Here is a 25,724-nt window from a genome sequence, read left to right as displayed (position 1 = left end):
TAGTTAGAATACTACAGGAGATTCCATAGGTTAGTGGCAGATGGTGGTACGTCACACCTTCAGCAACCGAAGTTGGCAGCTTCATACAGACATAACAGTCGTCTATTTCCATAGCTTCTACATAATGTACTAACAGGTTTGCGAAAACATTTAAATGAGTTTTGTTCTTAATTCTAATATAATGTAGTCCTTCCTCATCTGGTGCTTCTAAGTCTAATTTTGTTTGCTTAAGGCTAAGTGGCTTTTCTGGTGCATCTACTCTTTGCGGTGTATTTCTAGTCTGTAATTCTTCAGTGTCTTTTGGCAATTGATTAGTAGGGTACAGGTTTGGGTCTTTACTCATCATAGAAGGAATGGATATTGTTAATCCTATCCAAAGTATCAGTACAATTGCTACACTACATAAACATACTCTGCAGCATGTTTTTAAACAATCTCGTCTCGGTCTCCCATTCATAGAGGAATCAGACATTTTGACTCAAAGGAAGCTTCAACCCCTCTTTGTAACTCTGTACATCTTACTTACCTGGGGCAACTTTTCAAGTTGGTTTCGCTTCTTCTTCGGTCTGGTCAGTAATCAACTCTTCATCACTTTCGTCGCTTATTTCTAGATTTTCAAATTCTTCCAATACAAAGTAAGTCCACTCAGGACTTTGATACTTGTTATTCAGCTTCTTTATACGGGCACTTCTTCTCTTTGTTTTTATCACAGCTGCGTCAGTTTGACTTGACACTTCATTTATCTGCTCAGGTTCTTCGTTTATTGTCTTTAGTCGCAGTCTCAATCTTTTTACAAATCTAGGTACTGAGTCACCTTTTCTGAGTCTTTTAACTGGCACTGTGTCTTGACTTTCCTCAAACACTCTTTTATTTTCGTTCAGTTGTGGCACATTTGTTTCAAGTTTGTCTTCAGTGTTTCTCCCTAACTGACTAGGTCCAGGTCTTATATCGGTTTCTTCTGCCTGGTCCCTAAACTGGCTTTGTTCAGGTTATTACGACCCAATCACCTGGATTCTGGTCATGTGCTGGAGTCGTTGGCCTGGCGACAGCGTCTTCTCCAACCTGGTGAGAGATAGAACGCACTTGGTCAGCCAGTTCTTTGCAGTATTCTAGTACCAAATCATCAGATATGCTTATCAGTTTGTATCCTGGCACCCATGATTGCCACATTGCTCTTCCTATCAGTATCTCATGGGGACTCAAGCCCGTGTTCCGGTCTGGAATACTTCTAAGTCCCATCAACACAAGGGGCAAAGCATCTGGCCATTCCATTTGAGTGAATTCACATTTTTCCCAATCTCGATTTGATAGTGCCATTCAGCTGTTCTACTACTCCAGAAGCCTCTGGGCGATATGCACAGTGCAGTTTTTGCGTGATTTTGAATGCTGCATAAATCTGCTTTATCACTTCATTATGGAAATGCCTTCCTCTGTCTGATTCAATTGTGACTGGAAAACCGTACAGAGGGATAAGTTCCCCAAGTAACAACTTGGCAACAGTGAGGCTATCATTCCTGCGTGCGGGGTAAGCTTCTACCCACTTTGAAAATAGGCAGACAATGACAAGTAGGTATTTCATTCCTCGACAAGGGGGCAACTGAATAAAATCAAATTGTAGTCTAATAAAAGGGCCTTCTGCCTTTCCAATCCTTCCTGGTAATACTACAGTTTTCTTTCCTGGGTTAAATTGCTGACAAATCAGACACCTTTGGCAGAGTGCCTCTGCTATGTTTCTGAATTTCGAATTGAACCATGTCTGTCGGAACATGCGAATCATGGCATCGCTTCCAAAATGTGTGTCTCCATGTATCAACCTAGCCATAGGAGCAAGCAGACAGTCTGGCAACACAGGCATACCATCCAGGTAAACAATGACACCATCTTCCACCCTCCTCTGACAACCACATTTTCTCCAATTTTCTTTTTCTTGTGGATCTGCTGTGTCCTGTAAGTCTCTCACTTCCTCCCATGTATTTATTCCTTCTAGCATCAAAAGTTGGCAGCTGTTTACGTTTCCCCCAACCTTTATATTGATTGCTATTCGGTATCTTGCACAATGTTGGGCTAACTGCTCAGCATATCGATTACCTGCTGTCACTTTGTCATCGCCAGATTTGTGAGCAGCACACTTGACCACAGCCAATTATTTTGGTAACTGGATTACTTCCAGTAAATCCTGCACATAGTTTCCATTTCTGATAGGGGTGCCTGAAGAATTCAGGAACTCCCTTTGCATCCATAATTGGCCAAAGTCATGCACAACCCCATAACCATTGGCCATGGTATTCGATTGGTTCCAGCATAACAACTTGAAGGCCAACTCCAGTAAATCGGAGGTTCTATTTTTTGGATGTGTCACTGACCCCGAGTGGCGGCAATGGTGGCCGGCTGAAATGAGCCCTCCGGCACAGTCATCCTTGGTTGCCAAAAATCTCAGGGTTAAACTTGACAATAAGTTGTCATTGAGAGCCCATGTACTTGGTCTGGTGGGAACCTGCTTCGGTGTTCTGAAGATGCTCCGCAAGTTTCTTCCATTGCTTTCTGCGGAGCACAGGCGGATTTCCGTGCAGGCGCTTATTGGGTCCAGGCTGGATTATGCCAATGCCAAGGAATATATTCTGTGTTAAACAATTGAAGTGTCTAAACTGTGTAGATATTTTATGTATTAGGCAATGTTTTGTGTTACATGTAAATATTTGTGTATAAAAATGACTGAAACAGGCTTATAAGAAGTAAAAAAGAAAATAAGAGTGTTCATTTAAAAAAAAAGTGTATATATCATATCCACACCCCCAAAAAAAAGAGTTATAAAATAGAAATAAAAAGATTTAACACTCAATGATATTTGGTGGAGCAGTTCTTATCTCGTTTCAACGTCTGAGTTACTCTGTTGAATAATCACACGTAACCCGGTGTGTACAGTTCTCTCCTTACAAAAATTTAGTATACCTTGCTAGGGTTTATCCTTTATTGCAGGGGCCCCCACTTTACAAAAGAAATGCCCTCTTTCTTGGCCTTCCTGACTACCTGGTCCAGCGTTTACAGGTGGCGCAAAATTCTGCTGCCCGCGCGATTTATGGCCTGCATAGGCGATCGCGAGCTTCGGGGCTGTTACAGAAGCTCCATTGGCTGCCTATCCGTAAGCGGATTATGTTTAAATCCCTTACGTTGATGCACAAGGCATTGTTTGGCTCCGGGGCCGGGTATTTACGGCGCAGGCTGATCTTTTACCGCCCTGCTCGCTCACTGCGTTCCGAATCTCTTTTTACTGCCGTGGTTCCTCGCGTGCGGAAGGCCCGCACTGGGGGCCGCTCCTTTGGCTTCAAGGCACCCCAGTTGTGGAATTCCCTACCACTGGCGTTACGCAGTATTCCTAATCTGCTTCAATTTAGGAAGAGCCTGAAAACATGGCTTTTTAATGTCTAGTTGCTCTTTTGGTGGGTCTTTTTTTTTCTGTATCTTGTTTCGTGTTATGTTACTACACACTGAGCTGTTTGTGGAAAGCGCCGGGACACTCTGTCGGAGTAGCCGTGCGCTATATAAATTCATTTTAACATAACATAACATAACATACTGGCTATCAGTATATATGGTTATCTTCGAGTTCTTCCCAAATTTACAAGCTTTTGTCAATGCAACCAATTCAGCTACTTGTGCAGATTTGACTCCATGTAAATAAGATGCTTCTACTGGACCTCCTAAAGTACACACTGAGTAGGCAGCACTTAGGCCTCCTTCCTCATGTCTCATGCATGAACCATCTACAAATAGCTCATAATCTTCATTAGTCAAAGGGTCTTCTTTTATGTCTGGGCGTGGTTTTGTACTGAACTCGGTCAAATCAATGCAGTCATGCTCAACTTCTTCTCTCACTTCTGCTGAGAAAGAATTAGGCAGTAAGGTAGCTGGATTCAGAATATTACATCTAGCAATGGTTACGTTTCCTGCACCTACAAGGATTCTCTCATACTTAGTCAGCCGACTAGGTGTGAGATACTGAGTTTTGGTTCTTGTCAGCAAAATCACAACAGAATGTGGAACATATACAGTTACTGGATGTCCCATAACAATGGACTCACTTTGTTCCAGACTCATGCATGTTGCAGCTACAGCTTTCAGACATCCAGGTAATCCAGCTGCTACTGGATCCAATGTGGAAGAAAAATATACCACTGGACGTCGAGTTAAACCATGAATTTGGGTCAGGACTGATAATGCACAATTGTCTTGTGTGTCACAGAAAAGTGTAAAATATTTTGAATAGTAGGGCATTCCTAATGCAGGAGCTGTACACAGACATTCTCGCAATTTTACAAAAGCAGTCATGCTTTCGTCATCCCATTCCACAGGATCTTTTGCTCCTTTCTTTGTCCTTTTTATCAATGGTCTTGCTAGGACTGCAAATCCCACAATCCACTGCCTACAGTACCCTACAACTCCAAGAAACATTCTGATTTCTTTCTGGGTATTGGGCAACTCCATGTTTTGAATTATTCTAATTCTTTCAGTGGTAACTTTCCTGATACCTCGCTCTATCTGGTGCCCCAGATATTTTACTGATGAGGTGCAGAACTGTAGTTTTTCTGGCGACACTTTATGTCTCCTTCACCTAGATGGTTCAGTAGGTCAATGGTGTCGACAACACAGTCTTTCCTGCTCTTAGACGCCACCAAGAGGTCGTCTATATATTGCACCAGGACTGATTTTCCAAGCAATATCAAAGTTTCAAGGCATTTTTTCAGAATTTGATTAAAGATCGAATGGCTTTCTGTGTACCCCTGAGGAACACGATTCCGCAAGTAGAGATGGTTGTCGAATTCAAATGAGAAAAGAAATTTGCTGTCTGGATGCAATGGAATTGAAAAGAATGCATGACATAGGTCAATGACGGTAAACCATCCAGCATTCCACGGTATTTGGTATAGGATCACTGCAGGGTTTGGCACAACAGGACAGCAAGGAACCATGATTTTATTAACCTTGCGCAGGTCCTGTACGACCCTGTACTTACCACTAGGTTTCTTTTTGCCAATTATTGGTGAGTTACAAGGACTGCTCAATACTTCTTGCAAAATGCTTGCTTCTAGCAATCTTTTGATTTCTATAGCAACTCCTGCTTTTACTTCTGCACTCATTTTATACTGTTTAGTATTTGGGTAGACTGCATCTTCTTTTATGGCTATTTTGATTGAGTCAACATTTGCCATTGATCCTACATCTTTTCCAATAAAATCCCATACCTCTGGTTTCACTGTCTGTTGGAGTTCTTCAGGTAAGTCTTGTATTGTCAGTCTTTTATCTCTGAGTCAGGTCGTGCTAATATTAATTTGTATATTCCGTCTTCATCTGGGGTCTGGATTTAAACACCATTTGGAGTGCAAAAAATGGTACAGTTCATTTTGCACAACAAATCTCGTCCTAATAAGTTCACAGGACTGGAATCACAGACAACAAATCTGTGCATCTCTTTAAAATTCCCTATTTTAATTTCCATCGGTTCTGTAACTGGGGTACTAATTAATTTATTAGAAACGCCCACTACTTGGATCGCTTCTCCCGAGAGGGGTAGGTTTGGAATGTCTGCTGTTCTCACAGTTGAACGGGTAGCACCAGTGTCCAACAGAAAGTTGACGTCATTTCCTTCAACCTTTCCTTCAATGTATGGCCCTGACTGGTCCACCGGCAAGGAGGCGCCAAGTACGCACTCCTCGTCCTCCCCCCTCAGGCACCGTCAGTAGGTATCATCACAAAGGAATGTGTCATTTAACAGAACTTTTGAAATTGCTGCATTTCTATCCTCCCTTCCTTTGCAAGCTTCGGTGTCTTCACTCTGTTGTGCTTTGCTCCTGTAATTTGGCCTAGGTGCACGAGGCAACTGATTCTGTTTTACCTGCTGCTGGGTCTTCCGTGGTGTCTCATTCTGCGTCTGTGGATTTAAATAATTAATTTGCACATTACCATTCTGCACAGCCTTACATTCGTCCCTCCAGTGTCCCACCTTTCCGCACCCGTGGCAGGGAAATTTCTTCCTTGCTTCTTCTCGGCTCATCTTTACTCTTGGCTTTCCCCCACCCCCGGGGCCCTGGCCCTGATTATTAGTCATTTTGCTTAACTTCTGTTCCTGGTGCTCTGCTAATTTTACCTGTACCCACATGACTTTTTCTTTCAATTCCTTTCGCTTATCTTCCAGCTCATCTTCACAGTACTTAGCATATTTAAGGACTTCATCAATTGGTTTAGCTTGCCAGCAGATTTTATTGTCTTTAATCCATTGAGAGATCTCAGGTCTTAACCCTAACACAAATCGATATATGAAGTGGGTCATGTCCTTCATTTCTATGTTAGCCATGCCACTGTATGTTTTAAACACCTGTAGCAGTCGTTCATAATAAGAATGTACAGTTTCATCTCGATTCTGGGTAGTTCTATCTATTCGGGTCCAATCAGTTTTTTTTGCAGGAACCTTTCCTTTCAAATACAACATTACCTGATTGTATTTCCTCATGACATCCCCTGAAGGAGCCCCTGTCTTTGGGTCTCTCGGGAATTCTTCACTAGGCCAATCAACAGCAATTTTACATTCTGTTTATAAATCTACGGGAACTACAATGTCAAAAAAACCATCTAGATCTTACAGGAGGCATTTTTGGACTTTCACAAATCTCTCGACCTGTCTGTACCATTCTACAGGTTTTTCTCGCAATTTTGGGAAGTCATTTGTAAAGGACACAATATCCCGTCGAGACCATGGAACATGTACATATCCTTCACCTGGCAATTCTCTCATAGGATATAATTTTTCCACCTTTTCTGCTTCTTTTAAGACATACTCAGAAGTCATCTGTTTGGATATAATTTCCTCTTTTTTCTTTGCCCACCTGGCTTTCAATTTTTCTAAATCTCCCCATTTTTGTAACAAATTTAGTAATTCTCTTATCTGTACCTTCTACCCTGACACGTTCATGTTTTCCAAATCTTTATCTGAGAATTCTGCTCTGTAGGGTTTTTGCAACACTTTAGATCGGCCATTATCTATTCCCATGCTAGCTGCAGTATCCATTAATTTCTCATGGTACACTCTGGTATTACGGGTTATACTTTTGCAAATGAATAACAATTCCTCTTCACTAAGGGTGTTCAGTCTGTCCAAACCCACATTCCCAGATATCAGTTCCTCTAATTCTATTCTCAATTTATATATATCCAATGGTTTTGGCTGAGGATTTGGTTTCTCTAATTCTCGAGTCCATCTGTCGCTTTCTTCAGTAGTTACTACCGTAGCACTTCTAGTACCTGAAGCTGACTCAATTTGAACTTCTCTTGAAGTAAAAGGAGTGTTCTTTCTCTGTGAACTCCCTTCTGGTTCCCTTATCGGTAAATCCATTAAGGAAATCACAGATTCGCATTCACTTGCCTGGTCATCTATTATCAAGGGCTCTTTTCTTGGCTGTACTACAGATGGGGTTATACTTGGAGTTTTTGGACTGGCTTGCTTGTCCCCGTACAAAGGAACAAATGGGCCAATAGTAACTGGAATTGTCAGAGCTTCAGGACTGGTATTTAATTGGGAGATTTTCTGAATTAGTTCAGTTCTTTGTTTAACTAAAGCCTCTCGTTCTCTATCCTGAAGTACCTTTTCCATGGAGGTTTCATGTACTATCTGTGGAATTAAAGGAGGGCCATAACTCGGGGCACTTGGATTTGCCATACTTGGTCCCTCGCCATAATTAGGTTTCAGGAATGGGTTTCTCGTGCTTAGGGATCTTGGCTCCTCATTATAAGGTGGTGGATTCTTCATTAACAAATCCTCCAGATACTCATTGTCTGAATCACCACTGGTCATTAAATGTTTTGTTTTCTCTGTCCTTTTCCCTCCCATGTGTTCTTCTACTGTTAATACAGGGTACAGTCCTTCTACCATCATGTTCTGTCTCCATTCTTTCATTCTTTTTTCTCTGGTTTCTTTCTGTACCTTCGGATAAAATTTAGTCAACCCATTGTCAATCCTGGATCTGTCCCGCTCAAAAGCCTCTATTTCCCATTCTTCTACGGCCTCATATTGCGTCAGTCTAGGTCTGGGATGTAAATCATTCATTCGGGTTCTCAGGTTGAACAAAATTCTTCCGTTAAATGTACCTTCTAAAGGAAATGCTAAAATTCCGTCATCTTTAGTATATTCCACCCAATTTTCTAACCATACGCAAGCATGGTAGCCTCTGTCAAATAACATAAATGATGCGGGAGTATTAGGTGGTGGAATAATAACTCCTTCTCTAGTTTTGATAGGCTTGTCTTTCTTGAAATAATTCTTTACTTTGTCTACAAGAGTCATTTTTCTCTTGCTTCCATACATAATGTTATTTCTAGCTGTTCTCCACTGATCCCTCACAAACCCTTGATATCTTGGATCAGGTCGAGTCTCGGGATGAGTTGGATATCACATATACTTTTCGCAAATTACTTTTTCTGTGGTTTCAAACAATTTCAACCAATGAGTGCGCGGCTTTTCTCGTGAGATGAGTTCCCACGCTCCTGTGCTCACCCCTCCTTTACAATGCTACACGCCCGCTGTCTCGACCAATACCAGCGCGGCACTGAGTGACGTAAGCGCAGCTCCGCAACTGACTCCCTCCTTCACAAGGTATCATAAAATGTAATTCTTTATTTAAAGTGCAAGTGCTCTGTTTATTTTACAACGCAAAACATTCGCCACTGTACTTGAGTGTCTAGAAAGAAAAAAGATTTGTTTCACTGCAAGTAAATCCCTTCCGTTTACTTTTCATATACTGCGAGTAGATCCCTTCTGCCTACTCTTCACACAAGCATTAGAGAACCTGCTACTCCTTCGGACTAATCCACTCCGGGATATATACTGAGTCAAAAGTTTCACCAGCGAACCCCTTTGCTAACAATCCAGCTTAGACGAACCTGCTACTCCTTCCGTGTGACCCTTACTAGGTTATATCACAATAGAAGTTTTGCCAGAGAACTCTTTGCTATCATATACTCATACATTTATACAGAAAACCCTAATTAGTGCTTCCAGTTCTGCCCAACCATGCACTAACTTTCCTCGAAGTAAGTGACCTCTATGCGACGTGGCTTCTATTCTACCACTCGCTATTCTGCCCTCGGGGATTCCAGACAAACATATAACAATCACAGACGAGTTTTGTTAATACATAATCAATATAGCAGCATATAAAAGAAATATTTCAAAACATTTCAATACATTTCAAACAATTTATATTTGATCGATCGATTCTTATTTAGCAGCAATTTTACTTGTCACAGTTTAGCAGCAGTTTACCTACCTACCTATCTTAACTAGTCCCTAATCATGCCTCTGCTACCAGAAAATTACTGATAGAGCGCGCAGGTCACCTGACTATAATTTTTTTTACCAACATGCACACTTGGGCCCATAAATTTAATTTACCATATTCATTCTAATCGGGTAACCTACACTCTACTACCAGTAACCCAATTCGTTCCTATCTATTTCCTATATACTCGACTTACCAATCCCTGTCACTGGTACCTATGATCACAATGGATCAGGGAGCTAGCTGAAAAGATAAGCAGTAACCAAAATACAATAACATTTATAACATTTGCACTCATGTAATAACCACAGACTCAGTAAGTCTTGAAAACCTTTATCTAGTCTTCATCAAAAGTAGAAAGCATGAAGTTTACAGCAAGCAAACTATCAATAACCAAAATCATGAAAATTGTATAACCATGCAGAAAGTAGATTAGGCAGACCCCCCAGGATATAGCGGCATGGATTAGCAAATTTAGCGGCACAAATATGGAAATTTAGCGGCACATATATGGAAATTTAGCGGCATTTTTGCGGCACTATATTTTACTCCTAATCATTCATTTTCAGCATTAAAACAATGGAAACTGTTTTAGCAGACTGACGGTATGTGCTAGGCAGTCCTAACATTAGAATTGTGCACCCGTCCAGCAGATTACATGGCCCAATGCCTGGCCATGTGTACTCCCCGATGAATATTGTGCCCAACGGGGAAGTAAAGTCACAGACTGCAGAGAGACCGGCAATGAATGAGAATACTAGCTCTTCACCCATGGCATGAAGGCAACTAGCATTTTGTAGCAGAAATGCATGAAGAGAAAAATAGCATAGAGTCATATCTACTATTATTGGACAGCAGCGGGGATTATCCCCCGACCAGTGAATAAACAGGCTATTTTGTGTCACTCAATGCCCCACTCCATGCCACAGAGGTCATTATGTACTGTCGAGTATAGAATATGTACTTGAGGCATTCTATCCAAATACGAAATCCTATTTATTGACCACAGCAGAAGGGTCAGGCAAACTGGATATGTGCTGTCCATGGCAGCACATATGCACTGCATCAGTTTCTGGGAAAATCATTGCATTTCCTATTGTTTGTGCCTGCTTGCATGTGTTAGTTTTTGATGCAAAGAATAATCCAGAGGCCTTAATAGATTGGCTTTAGTATCACACTCTATGGCTGTTTGCAGTGATCCTCCCCAAGAACACTCCTTGACATATAACAGAGCAGAGTGGAATTGGTGCTGAGAAAAGGCCACTTTTCCAGTGCAAGATAACTTTTGTGCTTGAAAGTCTATTACTGCTGCTGATTTATGCCACATTGCGGTTCTTTGCACCATGCTTAATGCCAGCTTAATGCCAGCTAAGAGCTTTAATAACTCACCTTTGTACGGCAATTGATACTTTTCCCTGAATAAATCCAGATTAATAGCAATACTGCAAACATTAGAATTAGAACCTTTCATACTCGCACTTAATTTCTCGTAGTTTTCATCCATTTTGAGTTGGACAGGAGATAATAACCAGGTTCACATTCCTCATGAATGTTTTCATGCACATTGCTCTTCCGGAAAGTGCCTATTCGTGAGAAAACGATTTCCTTCCCTAACTTGACTAACCTTGCACCGGGCCTGCGTTTGGGGCCGTTAAATTATAATTACTTAGGTTTGCTGCCCTCCGGTGGCTGTTAACAGAAATTCCTTTACCCTCATCTGCTATATCTAATCCCGTGTTTTGGTCACATAATGTAGGTATGTGATTTGACGTAATTAGAATAACGCAACTCGTTGTGAGATCACTTGTTTTTCCAACGTGGTACGGAATCATAATAATTCCAGGCACAAAGATCTTCTATCAGAAGGGTGTCTCGCCATCGAATTTTCCAGACTAAATTCAGAACAAACAGGTCGGGCCGTGCAATCTCCTACTTTCCTGATGAAAGTCTATATCCAATCAGCAGGAAACATGCTTCAATAGGCGGTCATCATGACCCGATGCACTTGATTCCCCCATACCAGGAGGAAGCAGGTATTGGACGGCTGGATGGGGGCACGTAGTGACGTGTGCGCCCACAGCCAATGAAAGAACTTTGTTTGTTTTGCCAACGCTTTTTTTGTAAATATCGCGGCAATGATGCAAATATCGCGGCCATCGCGGTAGTCAGCCGATTTCGCGATTTTATCGTAAATCGCGAAATCGCGAAAAGCTGGAGGGTCTGATTAGGCCAACCATTTAGAAAACTAAAGGGAAGGTAAAAACAGGGAACATGCTAATAAGAAATTCCAGACATTAGACTTGATATGGCGTTTCTAAAGGACGGGAACATAAGAAACATGGTAGAATGTCACAGGTTGAGTACCACTAGAAAGTGGGTAAATAAAAAAGAACTATATTTTATACTAACGGAAATTTTATCATGTAACTATAGGGAAGGTGAGAAATGGAACACGCTATCAATTTGGAGCATCAACTTTAATTCGGCTAAAGGAGGGTAAAGAAAGGGAGCATCTGTATGTCATGAACAGTATTCCACAATTTGCTTAATGGATAGGGGGAAAATGGAATATGCTAGTAAACAGCTAAAATGTAAAACTTTATTATTGGTCAGCACAGGGAGGGTAAGAAAAGGAACAATGTGCAACATAAGAATTTTAGCAGTTTCAAAGAAGGCAAGGAAAGGACGTAAGTGCGTTTCCCTCACAGATTTATATTTACCTAGAATGGTGTGGAGACCAACCCTGGCCACGGGTCAGTTAAGGACAAGAGAACCCCAAAGAATGCGGTTGCCAGTAGGCCAGCAGGTGCAGAATGGAAAACCAGGGTAGGAAGACCAGATTAGTATCAGGACAGGACCACCAAAGTTGAGACCAGCACCCGCAGTTCAGTTGCAACGCCTGCGCTACACCTTCTCTGCAGCTATCAGTCAAAACCCCGATTGGGTTCTCAAATTCCCCAGCAAAGTGCTTCGCCAGCACTTTAAGGTTCCCAAAACCACGAATGGGTCTGTGAGTCTGTCTGACAGAGTGCTCCGCAGCACCTCTGTTCTCGATCAGCTATTGAGTGCGTTGGGTCAGTGACAGGTCAGCTATTTGGACAAGTCGGACAATTTCTCTAGCTAAACCTACGCTAGTTATACTATTTTCCAGGTCAGTGTTCCACCCCCCAAATGTTGCAAGTGTAAGGATCCCCAATTTCGATTGGACAAAAGAAAGGACACCACCTAGGATTTGAGCTTTCTCAAGCCCCTCATTAGAATTTTCATGCCCGCCCATCAAATTTCGGGTTCACATGATGACTTCAGTTTGCGAAACAATGGACAGTCTATCGATAAATACATTGTAGTCTTTTGACTTCTTCTTAGTGGGGTCAGACGCAAATTCCCAGGCTCATCTTGGCTGGTGCTTCTATCTGGCTTGAGTTCAAGAACACCGAGTTAATCCTCTGGCTGAAGACTGTCATGTGCAGTAAGATTTTCAAAATGGAGTATTCCCGTCCCTCATGCTCAAGGATTATGATACATGAAAAGTAAATAGAAACAGTTTTAGAACACAGAAAAAATGAATACACTGTATACCATGAATCTTTACTCTATACCCATTACTTTATAGTAACTATAGCATTCAGATTAATGCAGAACGAACGACAAAGCAAAAGCAGCAATGCAAGCTTTTTGCATGTGAGAACACAAAGCAGCCATTTTAGCTCTTATGCGCAAGTGCAAACAGTTTCCCACCAGAACTGCGAGTACGTCACGTCACATGGGTATGACCGACGCATGCGCAGTAGAAATTCCCGCATAGCAGCAGCCATCTTAGATAGCAATTCAGAAAAGGGGGGTGGCGATGGACAGAGCATCTGAATTAAACAGAACACTCATACCCAATCAAAAGATCAGGGCTTGATCCATCACCGTTTTTTAGCTCACTAAACCATCCCAGTTCAGAACCTGGCTATATACAAATTAGTCCGACCCTGGCCCAGTGCATCATGGGAACAGGGCAGACCAAACTACCAAGCCAATTCTTTACTGGAAAGGAAACAAGCTTCCGGGGACCGGTTTCTGGCATTGCAGCCGTCTTCGGCCCGGCTTGCTTGAATCCTAATGGTGCAGTGAGCAAGGGACTCATGTCTGAGCATACCCTGCCACTCCTATAGTGGCCAAAACGATTCAGAAAAGGGGGGTGGCGATGGACAGAGCATCTGAATTAAACAGAACACTCATACCCAGTCAAAAGATCAGGGCTTGATCCATCACCGTTTTTTAGCTCACTACACCATCCCAGTTCAGAACCTGGCTATATGCAAATTAGTCCGACCCTGGCCCAGTGCATCATGGGAACAGGGCAGACCAAACTACCAAGCCAATTCTTTACTGGAAAGGAAACAAGCTTCCGGGGACCGGTTTCTGGCATTGCAGCTGTCTTCGGCCCGGCTTGCTTGAATCCTAATGGTGCAGTGAGCAAGGGACTCATGTCTGAGCATACCCTGCCACTCCTATAGTGGCCAAAACGATTCAGAAAAGGGGGGTGGCGATGGACAGAGCATCTGAATTAAACAGAACACTCATACCCAGTCAATAGATCAGGGCTTGATCCATCACCGTTTTTTAGCTCACTACACCATCCCAGTTCAGAACCTGGCTATATGCAAATTAGTCCGACCCTGGCCCAGTGCATCATGGGAACAGGGCAGACCAAACTACCAAGCCAATTCTTTACTGGAAAGGAAACAAGCTTCCGGGGACCGGTTTCTGGCATTGCAGCCGTCTTCGGCCCGGCTTGCTTGAATCCTGATGGTGCAGTGAGCAACAGACTCATGTCTGAGCATACCCTGCCACTCCTACAGTGGCCAAAACGATTCAGAAAAGGGGGGTGGCGATGGACAGAGCATCTGAATTAAACAGAACACTCATGCCCAGTCAAAAGATCAGGGCTTGATCCATCACCGTTTTTTAGCTCACTACACCATCCCAGTTCAGAACCTGGCTATATGCAAATTAGTCCGACCCTGGCCCAGTGCATCATGGGAACAGGGCAGACCAAACTACCAAGCCAATTCTTTACTGGAAAGGAAACAAGCTTCCGGGGACCGGTTTCTGGCATTGCAGCCGTCTTCGGCCCGGCTTGCTTGAATCCTGAATCGTTTTGGCCACTTAGGAGTGGCAGGGTATGCTCTGATGTGAGTCCCTTGCTCGCTGTACCATCAGGAATCAAGCAAGCCGGGCCGAAGACGGCTGCAATGCCAGAAACCGGTCCCCGGAAGCTTGTTTCCTTTCCAGTAAAGAATTGGCTTGGTAGTTTGGTCTGCCCTGTTCCCATGAGGCACTGGGCAAGGGAAAGACTAATTTGCATGTAGCCAGGTTCTGAACTGGGATGGTGCAGTGAGCTAAAAAACGGTGATGGATCAAGCCCTGATCTTTTGACTGGGTATGAGTGTTCTGTTTAACTCAGATGCTCTGTCCATCACCACCCCCTTTTCTGAATCGTTTTGGCCACTATAGGAGTGGCAAGGTATGCTCGCTCAGATGTGAGTCCCTTGCTCACTGTACCATCAGGAATCAAGCAAGCCGGGCCGAAGATGGCTGCAATGCCAGAAACTGGTCCCCGGAAGCTTGTTTCCTTTCCAGTAAAGAATTGGCTTGGTAGTTTGGTCTGCCCTGTTCCCATGATGCACTGGGCCAGGGACAGACTAATTTGCATGTAGCCAGGTTCTGAAATGGGATGGTGCAGTGAGCTAAAAAACGGTGATGGATCAAGCCCTGATCTTTTGACTGGGTATGAGTTTTCTGTTTAACTCAGATGCTCTGTCCATCACCACCCCCTTTTCTGAATCGTTTTGGCCACTATAGGAGTGGCAGGGTATGCTCAGATGTGAGTCCCTTGCTCACTGTACCCTCAGGATTCAAGCAAGCCGGGCCGAAGACGGCTGCAATGCCAGAAACCGGTCCCCGGAAGCTTGTTTCCTTTCCAGTAAAGAATTGGCTTGGTAGTTTGGTCTGTCCTGTTCCCATGATGCACTGGGCCAGGGACAGACTAATTTGCATGTAGCCAGGTTCTGAACTGGGATGGTGCAGTGAGCTAAAAAACGGTGATGGATCAAGCCCTGATCTTTTGACTGGGTATGAGTGTTCTGTTTAACTCAGATGCTCTGTCCATCACCACCCCCTTTTCTGAATCGTTTTGGCCACTATAGGAGTGGCAGGGTATGCTCAGATGTGAGTCCCTTGCTCACTGTACCATCAGGATTCAAGCAAGCCGGGCCGAAGACGGCTGCAATGCCAGAAACCGGTCCCCGGAAGCTTGTTTCCTTTCCAGTAAAGAATTGGCTTGGTAGTTTGGTCTGCCCTGTTCCCATGATGCACTGGGCCAGGGACAGACTAGTTTGCATGTAGCCAGGTTCTGAACTGGGATGGTGCAGTGAGCTAAAAAACGGTGATGGATCAAGCCCTGATCTTTTGACTAGGTATGAGTGTTCTGTTTAACTCAGATGCTCTGTCCATCACCACCCCCTTTTCTGAATCGTTTTGGCCACTATAGGAGTGGCAGGGTATGCTCAGATGTGAGTCCCTTGCTCACTGTACCATCAGGATTCAAGCAAGCCGGGCCGAAGACGGCTGCAATGCCAGAAACCGGTCCCCGGAAGCTTGTTTCCTTTCCAGTAAAGAATTGGCTTGGTAGTTTGGTCTGCCCGGTTCCCATGATGCACTGGGCCAGGGACAGACTAATTTGCATGTAGCCAGGTTCTGAACTGGGATGGTGCAGTGAGCTAAAAAACGGTGATGGATCAAGCCCTGATCTTTTGACTGGGTATGAGTGTTCTGTTTAACTCAGATGCTCTGTCCATCACCACCCCCTTTTCTGAATCGTTTTGGCCACTATAGGAGTGGCAGGGTATGCTCAGATGTGAGTCCCTTGCTCACTGTACCATCAGGATTCAAGCAAGCCGGGCCGAAGACGGCTGCAATGCCAGAAACCGGTCCCCAGAAGCTTGTTTCCTTTCCAGTAAAGAATTGGCTTGGTAGTTTGGTCTGCCCTGTTCCCATGTTGCACTGGGCCAGGGACAGACTAATTTGCATGTAGCCAGGTTCTGAACTGGGATGGTGCAGTGAGCTAAAAAACGGTGATGGATCAAGCCCTGATCTTTTGACTAGGTATGAGTGTTCTGCTTAACTCAGATGCTCTGTCCATCACCACCCCCTTTTCTGAATCGTTTTGGCCACTATAGGAGTGGCAGGGTATGCTCAGATGTGAGTCCCTTGCTCACTGTACCATCAGGATTCAAGCAAGCCAGACCGAAGACTGCTGCAATGCCAGAAACCGGTCCCCGGAAGCTTGTTTCCTTTCCAGTAAAGAATTGGCTTGGTAGTTTGGTCTGCCCTGTTCCCATGATGCACTGGGCCAGGGACAGACTAGTTTGCATGTAGCCAGGTTCTGAACTGGGATGGTGCAGTGAGCTAAAAAACGGTGATGGATCAAGCCCTGATCTTTTGACTGGGTATGAGTGTTCTGTTTAACTCAGATGCTCTGTCCATCACCACCCCCTTTTCCGAATCGTTTTGGCCACTATAGGAGTGGCACGGTATGCTCAGATGTGAGTCTCTTGCTCACTGTACCATCAGGATTCAAGCAAGCCGGGCCGAAGACGGCTGCAATGCCAGAAACCGGTCCCCGGAAGCTTGTTTCCTTTCCGGTAAAGAATTGGCTTGGTAGTTTGGTCTGCCCTGTTCCCATGATGCACTGGGCCAGGGACAGACTAATATGCATGTAGCCAGGTTCTGAACTGGGATGGTGCAGTGAGCTAAAAAACGGTGATGGATCAAGCCCTGATCTTTTGACTGGGTATGAGTTTTCTGTTTAACTCAGATGCTCTGTCCATCACCACCCCCTTTTCTGAATCATCTTAGATAGCAAGCATATTAGGATTAGTAAACACATAGGCAAGCTTCACTCGGATACCCCGTGTAAAGTGAAGAAGGAAAATTAATAAGACAAACAGATTGATTAATTAATTAGGGTTATTCGAGGTTCATGAATACAAGCAAGGCGCTTTACGTGGGAATGCTTGCTCCATCAGGTGAACTACTACATGCTTCTTCATCCTTAATAAGAAGATAAGGATTGAAGTCACTGTTTTCTTCACTTGGATCACTCATTTCCTGACCATTCATGTTTTTTGTAAATTGCAACTCTTCTTAGATTCCAGTTTTCACCATTTTATAATGTGACATGTTTTGAGTGTACACTTTTTACTCTGTATGGACCACGACATTTAGTAAAACCAGCACTAAAACGTCCAGGTTTAACCTTAACGAGGTCCTTGGGTTTTATTTTAACATCACATGGAAAAAACCCTCATCCTTCACAATATCATGTTTCAAATTTGCTAAACCTATAGACTCGTTCATCCATGCTGGATTTCATTTAGTATTGGCAGGGCATTCCCTCATTACTACAAAAGGAATTTTTCCAGAGACAGTATTAACAGTAGTGCGGTCAGCCCACACCAAATCATTGACCATGCACTTTACATTGCATCTATTCAAAACAGCCTATTGACTGACCCCCTTCACCATGCGATTCGCCCTTTCCACAACACCATTTCCCTGTGGGTTTTATAGTGATGTACGGCTATGTATAATCCCACAGAACTTTAGATAAGTAGTCATCTCATTTGAAGTTAACTGAGTGCCGTTGTCTGTAATCAATTTTACAGGATATCCCTCCTCTCTAAATATTTCAGATAAAACTTCAATAATATTACTAGTGGAAATTTCCCTTACAAACTTCACTATCAACCATTTAGACATGAAATCTACCATGACCACTCCAAATCTCAAATCAGCCCTTAAACTTGCAAATGGACCTATAAAATCCAAACACACCGTGTGCCACGGTATACTTGGGTCTTCAATATTTCCTAATTCAACTTTCAAACTTTTTTCACTCTCACTGCATTCAACACATCTTTCAACCCAATCCGAAAGTTGTTGGTCCATGGTAGGCCACTAAAAGTGCTCTCTTAACCTCTTCTTGGTAAGAGTTTGACCCATGTGACCTTCATGAGCCAATTTGAACAGCACAAACCTCATGTCTTGTGGAGGAATACATTTGTCTCCCTTCATAATTATGTCTCCTTCTTTGTCAAATATAGATAAATCTTCCAGAACCTTCAATAAGGTCTTACAGCAATAGGGATAAAACTCCCCCCCTACCACCTTTAATAATGAAGCATTTGACTGCCTACATGACATCATCCTTTAACATACCTTCCTTCCATTGTTTCTAATCTATAGCTCCAGTACATAGTTCAACTAATTCATCCACGGTGACCACAGCGCCCTCACACTGCGAAGACTCAACACCTGACTTATCCACCACATCCCATGGTAGTGGTAATCTGGATAAACTGTCAGTTACACAAGTCTTCCATCCATCAATATACTCCATTCTATATAGATACTCCTGTAAACGAGCAGCCAACCTAGCCAACCTTGCTGATCCTTTACCCGCTCCACCCAGAGATAACATTTTGACAAGACGTTTATGGTCTGTTTGTAAAATGAATTGAAAACCCCATAAATACAACCAAAAATTCTCTGCACCTCATGCTCATGCAAGAGCTTCCTTCTCTATTACAGAGTAATTTCTTTCAGAACTGGTGAGTGATCTTGAAGCAAATGCCACTGTTCTAACACCAGATGTATGTAACTGTGCTAACACAGCTCCTACGCCTACTGCACTTGCATCCACTGTGAGAATTCATTTTATTTTTGTATCAAATGGAGTTAAAATCTTTGCCTCACAAGTTTCTCTTTTAATTGTATCAAATTCCTTGTGTTGCTCCTTATGCCACACAAATGTGTAGCCTTTTCTGAGGAGCATTTTAATCTTTTCTGTTTTTTCTGCAAAATTATATACACATTTTGCATAATATTCTGTGAGCCCTAAGAATTACCTAAGCTGATCCTTATCTGTAGGTGCTGGGGCTTTCTTTATAGCTTCAAGAAGATCACGTTTTGGTTTAATCCCCTCAACAGACAAAGTGTAGCCTAAGTATTCCACCTCTTCAACTGAAAATTTTCACTTCTCTTTTTTGAGAGTTAAGCCTGCATTATCCATCTTACTTAGCACATCCTTTAAAACTAAGTCATGGTGTTCTTTTGAGTCACCAAACACTAACACATCATCTTGGAAGTATACAACATTCTTTGTGTTTTTCAATACTGACCCCATCATTCTTTGGAAAACTCCAGCAGCGGATGCCAAACCAAACGGCATTCTGGTGAATTGGAATATTCCCTCAGTTGTAATAAATGCCGTTAATGGTTTGGACTCTGAGTGTAATTTAATTTGATGATAAGCGCTGTGTAAATCTAATTTGGAGAAATATTTCCCTCCTTTCAAGGATAATATCAATTTGTTTATATTAGGTAATGGGTAATTATCCAGCACAATGTTCTGGTTTAATGTGCGTAAGTCCACACAGAACCTGTAACTGCCATCAGGTTTGGTCGTGATAACCACAGGCGAAATCAAACTTGATGTTTCAATCTGTTCTATGATTCCCTGTTCCACCATATCATTAAGCATACGTTTGACCTCTTGTCTCGCAATTATGGGAACTTTCCTTACTTTATGCTGCATGGGAATAGCATCTGGTTTAAGTACAACTTTGTGGACGTACCCTTCAAGTTCACAAATTTGCTCCGAAAATAAGTTGTCCATACTTTGAACAATGGTGTCAGTGGTAGCCTCATCCACTACCATCAATTGGTGAGTTGCTCTGGGATTTATCATTATATGTAGGTCATATTGGTTTGCCCACCCAAGATGGGTGAACCAGTATGAGCCACATAAACTTTGCCTCAATGTATATTCGAGCATAACTTTTTTAATGCTTCAAAACAACTTCTTAAATAAAGAAATAGATGTCCTTTCTTACTTTAGTTTGAGTTCAGTGTACAATTTCAAGTTGATTCTTGAATACGATGAATAGTTAGTCAATCAAATCCGATACTTAATTTCAAGTCGATTCTTAAATACTTTTCACCAAGAGGATAAGTAATTCCCTCTGCGCTCTCTTTTGTACTTCTTTAAACTTGCTAGCAGATCGTCGCCTTTTGTTGTGTTCAATTAAGGATGCACTCACAGGATGTAATGCTTCAATGAAGATACTTTAATCAGAGCACAGAGATAACGTTGGCATTCCTACGGTAGCCAGTGGACAACTGACAGTGCAGAGATACAAACATAACAAGTAGCATAGCAACGCTGGAAAGAGTAATAGAACTGGACATTTTAAGTGCCCAAAACCAGAATACAACACAGTACAGTTTAATGTCACCACGAAACTGATTTCCCACCCAGAACTTTCTATTTATACATCAGTTTTTTCAAACAAAATCATGTTGTTAAACCTAGGAATGTACTAAACAGATTCAGTGACACCAGGAACATACACTTCATGTCAACATGAAGGAATCTGGTCGCCTAATGTTGGGACAGATGTCTTCTCTATGGTTTAGTAAATTTGCAGAGTCCTACATCCCATGACCTGATCCATGCTTTTCCTCCAATGGACTCCAGAAATTCCAAGTACAGAAGCGGTGGGAGGGGATTCCACCTTCTATCAAGTGATGCTGGGCAACAGGGCCTAGCTTTGGTGAAAAGTGGTCCACACAAAGTGTACCCACAACCAAAGTGAGGGTGACTGTGGCTCCCACATAAAAGGCTAGGAGGTGACTGGTGGTGGTCTGGGCAAACTATAGTTCTTGGGAATAGCTCTATTTCTTGAACTTCTGGTAGGGAGGCTGTCCACTGTCCCTCACTTGTCGTCAATACAGCCCAGAATATCAAGAATCATTGTCTTTCTTGATATGTGAAATATATACATGATATGTATGTGTGTTCTTCACTCAGTTTTGACCTGCACATGGTAGGCAGGTTGGTGCATCTCCACTGCTGTGTGTGGCTGCCCCAAAATGGTGAGTTCCCTGTAGGATGTCATCTTTATATTTTAGACGTGACAGGCTGTCCTTGTTTAGGGCCCTTCATGAAACTTGAGTTGTTCCCGAGTGGCAGGCATAATCATCATTTCTTTCACTGCTGGAATAGGTTTCTTGTCTGCACAGTGAAATCCAACATTTCCCCACTTCCTGTTTTGGTGGCTGTCATTTGGAAACCGTTCAATACTGTCTGACTAAGAACACAAAATACCTTCTCCACTTCTGACCAAACTGACAGACTAGACAGCTGAAAAGTTTCACAAGCTAAATACAAAATACAGTAATGGAAATATTCACCATTGGAGGAGGAATTTGAACTTTTATGTTTGAAAAGAGTTTTATCGAAATGTAAGCACTTTCCAATAATTGGTGATACTACAAAAACATAACTCAAAAGACACAACTACTACTAAACAATATCAAAAATAATATGAGTAATATGAGTAATGATGATAAAAGAGAGGAAACAGAGAAAAGCAGAAGGAGAAAGAAAGAAAGAAAACAAAGGATATCCCAATATATAACATGTAGGGAATGATCCACCAGTTACCACCGTCAAACAATTTAAAAGTAGTGTAAAAGAACAGTAATGAAGTGCATCTAAAAGGAAATGTAAACATGTTATTATTGTACATCACTAGGTTTAGAAGATCATAACGTCTAAAAATGTACAAAGGTAACTTATTATTCTTAACAGTATTCCAAAGAAGGGTGGAAGGAATTTTTAGAAAAGTCTTTTCATCAGAATGAAATCTGCTTAAATGCTATAACAATAAGTAGACCGACAATATTCAGCATTCGTGAACAATTATTTGCAGAGCAGGCCTTAGACCGCAAAAAACATTATGAAATGTAAGAGAAATGCCATTTTTAAATAGTTTACCACAAAGTATCAAACAGAATTCAAAGACAAAAGCGCACATTTAAATTCAGATGACATCATCAAGTGTTAAAAAAAAAGAATCAACAGTGACAATTTTTAGCTTCTGCCTCTGAAAGGCATGACAGCGTTTAGAAAACTGAAATCACGTTGTGCACATTTTAGAATAAATTGTTGTAGACCTTGCAGTCCATATAGAAAATTGCCTCGAGAAATTCCCCAGGCTCGGGGTGGTGCCTGCTGGGTGGTGAACACAGCAACACCCTGGTGCTTGAGGGGATAAAGGGCACAAATAGAGGAAAGAACCAAGCTGCAGAGAAAGGTTGGACAAAGAATGCTTGTTCTTTCGTGCAGTAGCATGTTAAAGCCAGACTTATTGGCTTGGACAATACATGTTTGTCTTTCTTGCTGTTGGTATACTACTTGTGTTAATGCTCCTCCAGCCTGCTTAATTCAGCATTTAATGCTGCACTTTGGTATAGTGCAGGCGAAAAAAAAATAGTTTTGAGATTTTCTGCTGATGGTCTCTCTTTTGCGTTTCTTCACTGTGTGGAAAATTATGTTTTCTCTTCCTTGTGTGATTTGTTGTGTTCGGAGACTGGTAATTAGACCTCCCAAAATGACTACCTAAGTCTACATGGAAATGACTCGTGGTGTGAGGTATCCTAAACCGTTTATGACTAGCAATCCCCTACTGTGTTGAAAGATCTTGGGGTTGCAGCTGAAGTACTGTCTAGTCTTTATAGATTGCGCAAGACATACATTTAGAGTTAATGACTGAACAAAACAGTGATGGTTAGCACAGAGAAGAGAATTAATGCATGCTGTTTTGCATTTGATAAATGCGTCCCACCGTAGACCATATTATGTATCAGGTGCACTGTTTATGTCAGTGCTACAGCGCACCCTAGGTGTGTAAGTAACAAACATGAATAGTGCGCCTGATTACATTGAATATGATGTCCAGTGGGGTCTACCCTGGGGGCAACGCATTGAGTGAACTATGGAGTGACTGCTTTAATCAGCCACTCCTAATGCTTAATTTGTAAAATAGGGCAGCATGCAACACCCACCACCCTTGTCATTGCTGCCAAAACAACTGCTAACCATCTTCCTCACATGTAAATGCGACAGTTCAGATTATCGCAGGCCCCCAAAGCTAAAGGAATAGCTGGGAAGGCAGCTATTAGCACTATTTTAATGTATATTGCATTACAAAGAAACCTGTTCTGCTCATCTCTAAATTAGATGAGCAGTGCCAGCATGTGGTAGACTGTTCTAAGTATGGTGTTGAGAATTAGGTGCCGACCACCGGAAACCAATTTAGGGGCTCATTAGGATGGAGGATTTTCCGCATCCTCCGGCCCGGCGGAAGCCACCGCCGGCCCGGCGGAGGCAGAAAATCATCTGCGGACCCACCAAAGACCCACTGCCAAATTAGGATGGCTGGTGGGTCCTGGTTTCAGTCCGCCGCTTTTCCGCCGCGGTTGGCTTTCAACCGCGGCGGAAAAGCACTAACATGGCTGGCGGTGTCTATCAGACACCGCCAGCCATATTAGGATGGTGTAAAATGTATGCTTTTCCGCGGCGGCTTTTCCGCCGTGGAAAAGCATACGGATCTTCACTTCGGGGGCCCGTTGCGGGCCCCCTGGGTGAAGGGGGGGTGGGGGGTGCACATGGGAGGTACCTATGGTACCCCCCTGCATATGTGTGAACAAAGCAGCAGGCACCGCACGGTGCCTGCCGCTTTGTGCACGCAAATGCGGTGCATGCATTTTTAACATTGCGGCGGGTGCAGCTTGAAGCTGCACCCACCGCAATGTTAAAGATAGAGGATGTGACCGCCACCCTGGCGGTCACATCCTAATTGCACTGGAGGGACCGCCGCGGCCCCTGCGGATGGTCCCTCCTCCTCTAGGGTGGCGGACGGATGCAAGTCCGTCCGCCATCCTAATGAGCCCCTAAGTGCCGGTGCTGAGCACCAGAAAGCACCTGTTCAAAAAAAAGCACAGGCCACTCTGTGTTTCACAGGGCAGGTAGCACCGGCCTCCATTTTATTAATAGAACAGAGATCCCCCTGCAGGCAGATGCAGTGATACACTTGCAAGCAGGGGGATTCTTGAGAGTTCATGAGACCCCCTTTGTCCCCCCAAAGGGCTGCCCACAGAGGGGCACTGGCAGTGCTTTGCCTTTTTGTGGTGCACTGCCAGTGCGCCTTCTGATGGCTTCTTAGCCTTTGCGCCCATGTCCATATTACGACACTGACGCAGAGACAGATTCGTTCATTTGCATGGGGCCACGCCCATGCAAATGAGGGAATGCCCTCTTGAGCTATCACTGGTGCTACATGTGTGCCAGTGTTTTGGGGTTAAGGAAAGGACCAGACAAGCAGCTTGAGCCCCTTCTGTAATACCGAAGTGCCCGTTGTGGGATACATAGCGGGCGCACAGGCCCATCGCAATCTCAGGGCACTTTGAGTAATGTGTCTCCAGGTAGATGTATGTTCATCTGCCGCAGTCAATTATTTCATATGTAGTTGTGAGTTTGTGTGTATGTAGTATTTCTACAGCATGTACCTAGGAGAGAACCAGTAGAGCACCGCAGAAGGTCATATTTAAATATACAGTCAGTGAATGATTGGAATGGTAGCTGGGTTCTGGGAAATGAAACGGATAGTTACTCCAGCAGGGTGTAGTGTTCCCTTAAAGAAGTGTGTCTTCAGCTCTTTACTGAATTGAAGCAGATTTGAGGAGGCCATTATGGATACAGGGATGTCCTTTGACATCCTGAGAGAAAAGTTTGACAAGGTCTCTTGTCTTGTTTTTTTCTAGTTTGCACCACTTCATGTCCAGCCTGATGTTAACGGAATATGGATTTGCCAAGAGCCGCCAGAGGTGGTGAGCTAGTTACCCCAGCCACTGGGGCAGAGCAGGTTTACACTGCCTGTAGCTGCTATGTCTGTACAAAACCTCACCTGTGTGTGCCTGAAGTCACATGATGCAGCATGTTATTCAGTGCACTGTGCTTCCAGAAAAAACACAGGTGTTTAATTTGGCCGTCTGATAAAGGCAAATAAAATAATGGACTGCACCACGATAAATGAAACCTCATTTCCTGTTTTTCGAATATGACTGTTTTTTAGTACCTAGGTATGTGGGCACAAGCTCGTGTCCTTTGCTTACATTATGGAACACAGCAAAAGACTATATTTATTTTTAGATGTGAGACTGAGGAAGTGGTGACAGCTTTGTGAATTTGTTCTCTTTGTGATTATATCACAAGAGCGCTTTGCAAGTGCCATTAACTGCACATAGAGTTCAGAATGCAAGTAGTAAAAGGAATGTTCATACACACTATTCCCCTATGTATATATGTGTGTGTGTATACATATATTCTCCCATGAGAAGCTTGAAATGGAGGGTATTCGCTTAATCAAGATTCACAAAATCATCATCCAGGAAAAGGAAGTAAAATTAGCAAGAAAAAAAAAATGCATCCAATGTTGATGG

Source organism: Lissotriton helveticus, chromosome 2_1, assembly GCF_964261635.1.
Source record: "Lissotriton helveticus chromosome 2_1, aLisHel1.1, whole genome shotgun sequence".
Lineage (NCBI taxonomy): Eukaryota > Metazoa > Chordata > Amphibia > Caudata > Salamandridae > Lissotriton > Lissotriton helveticus.
This window is presented reverse-complemented; position numbering follows the sequence as displayed.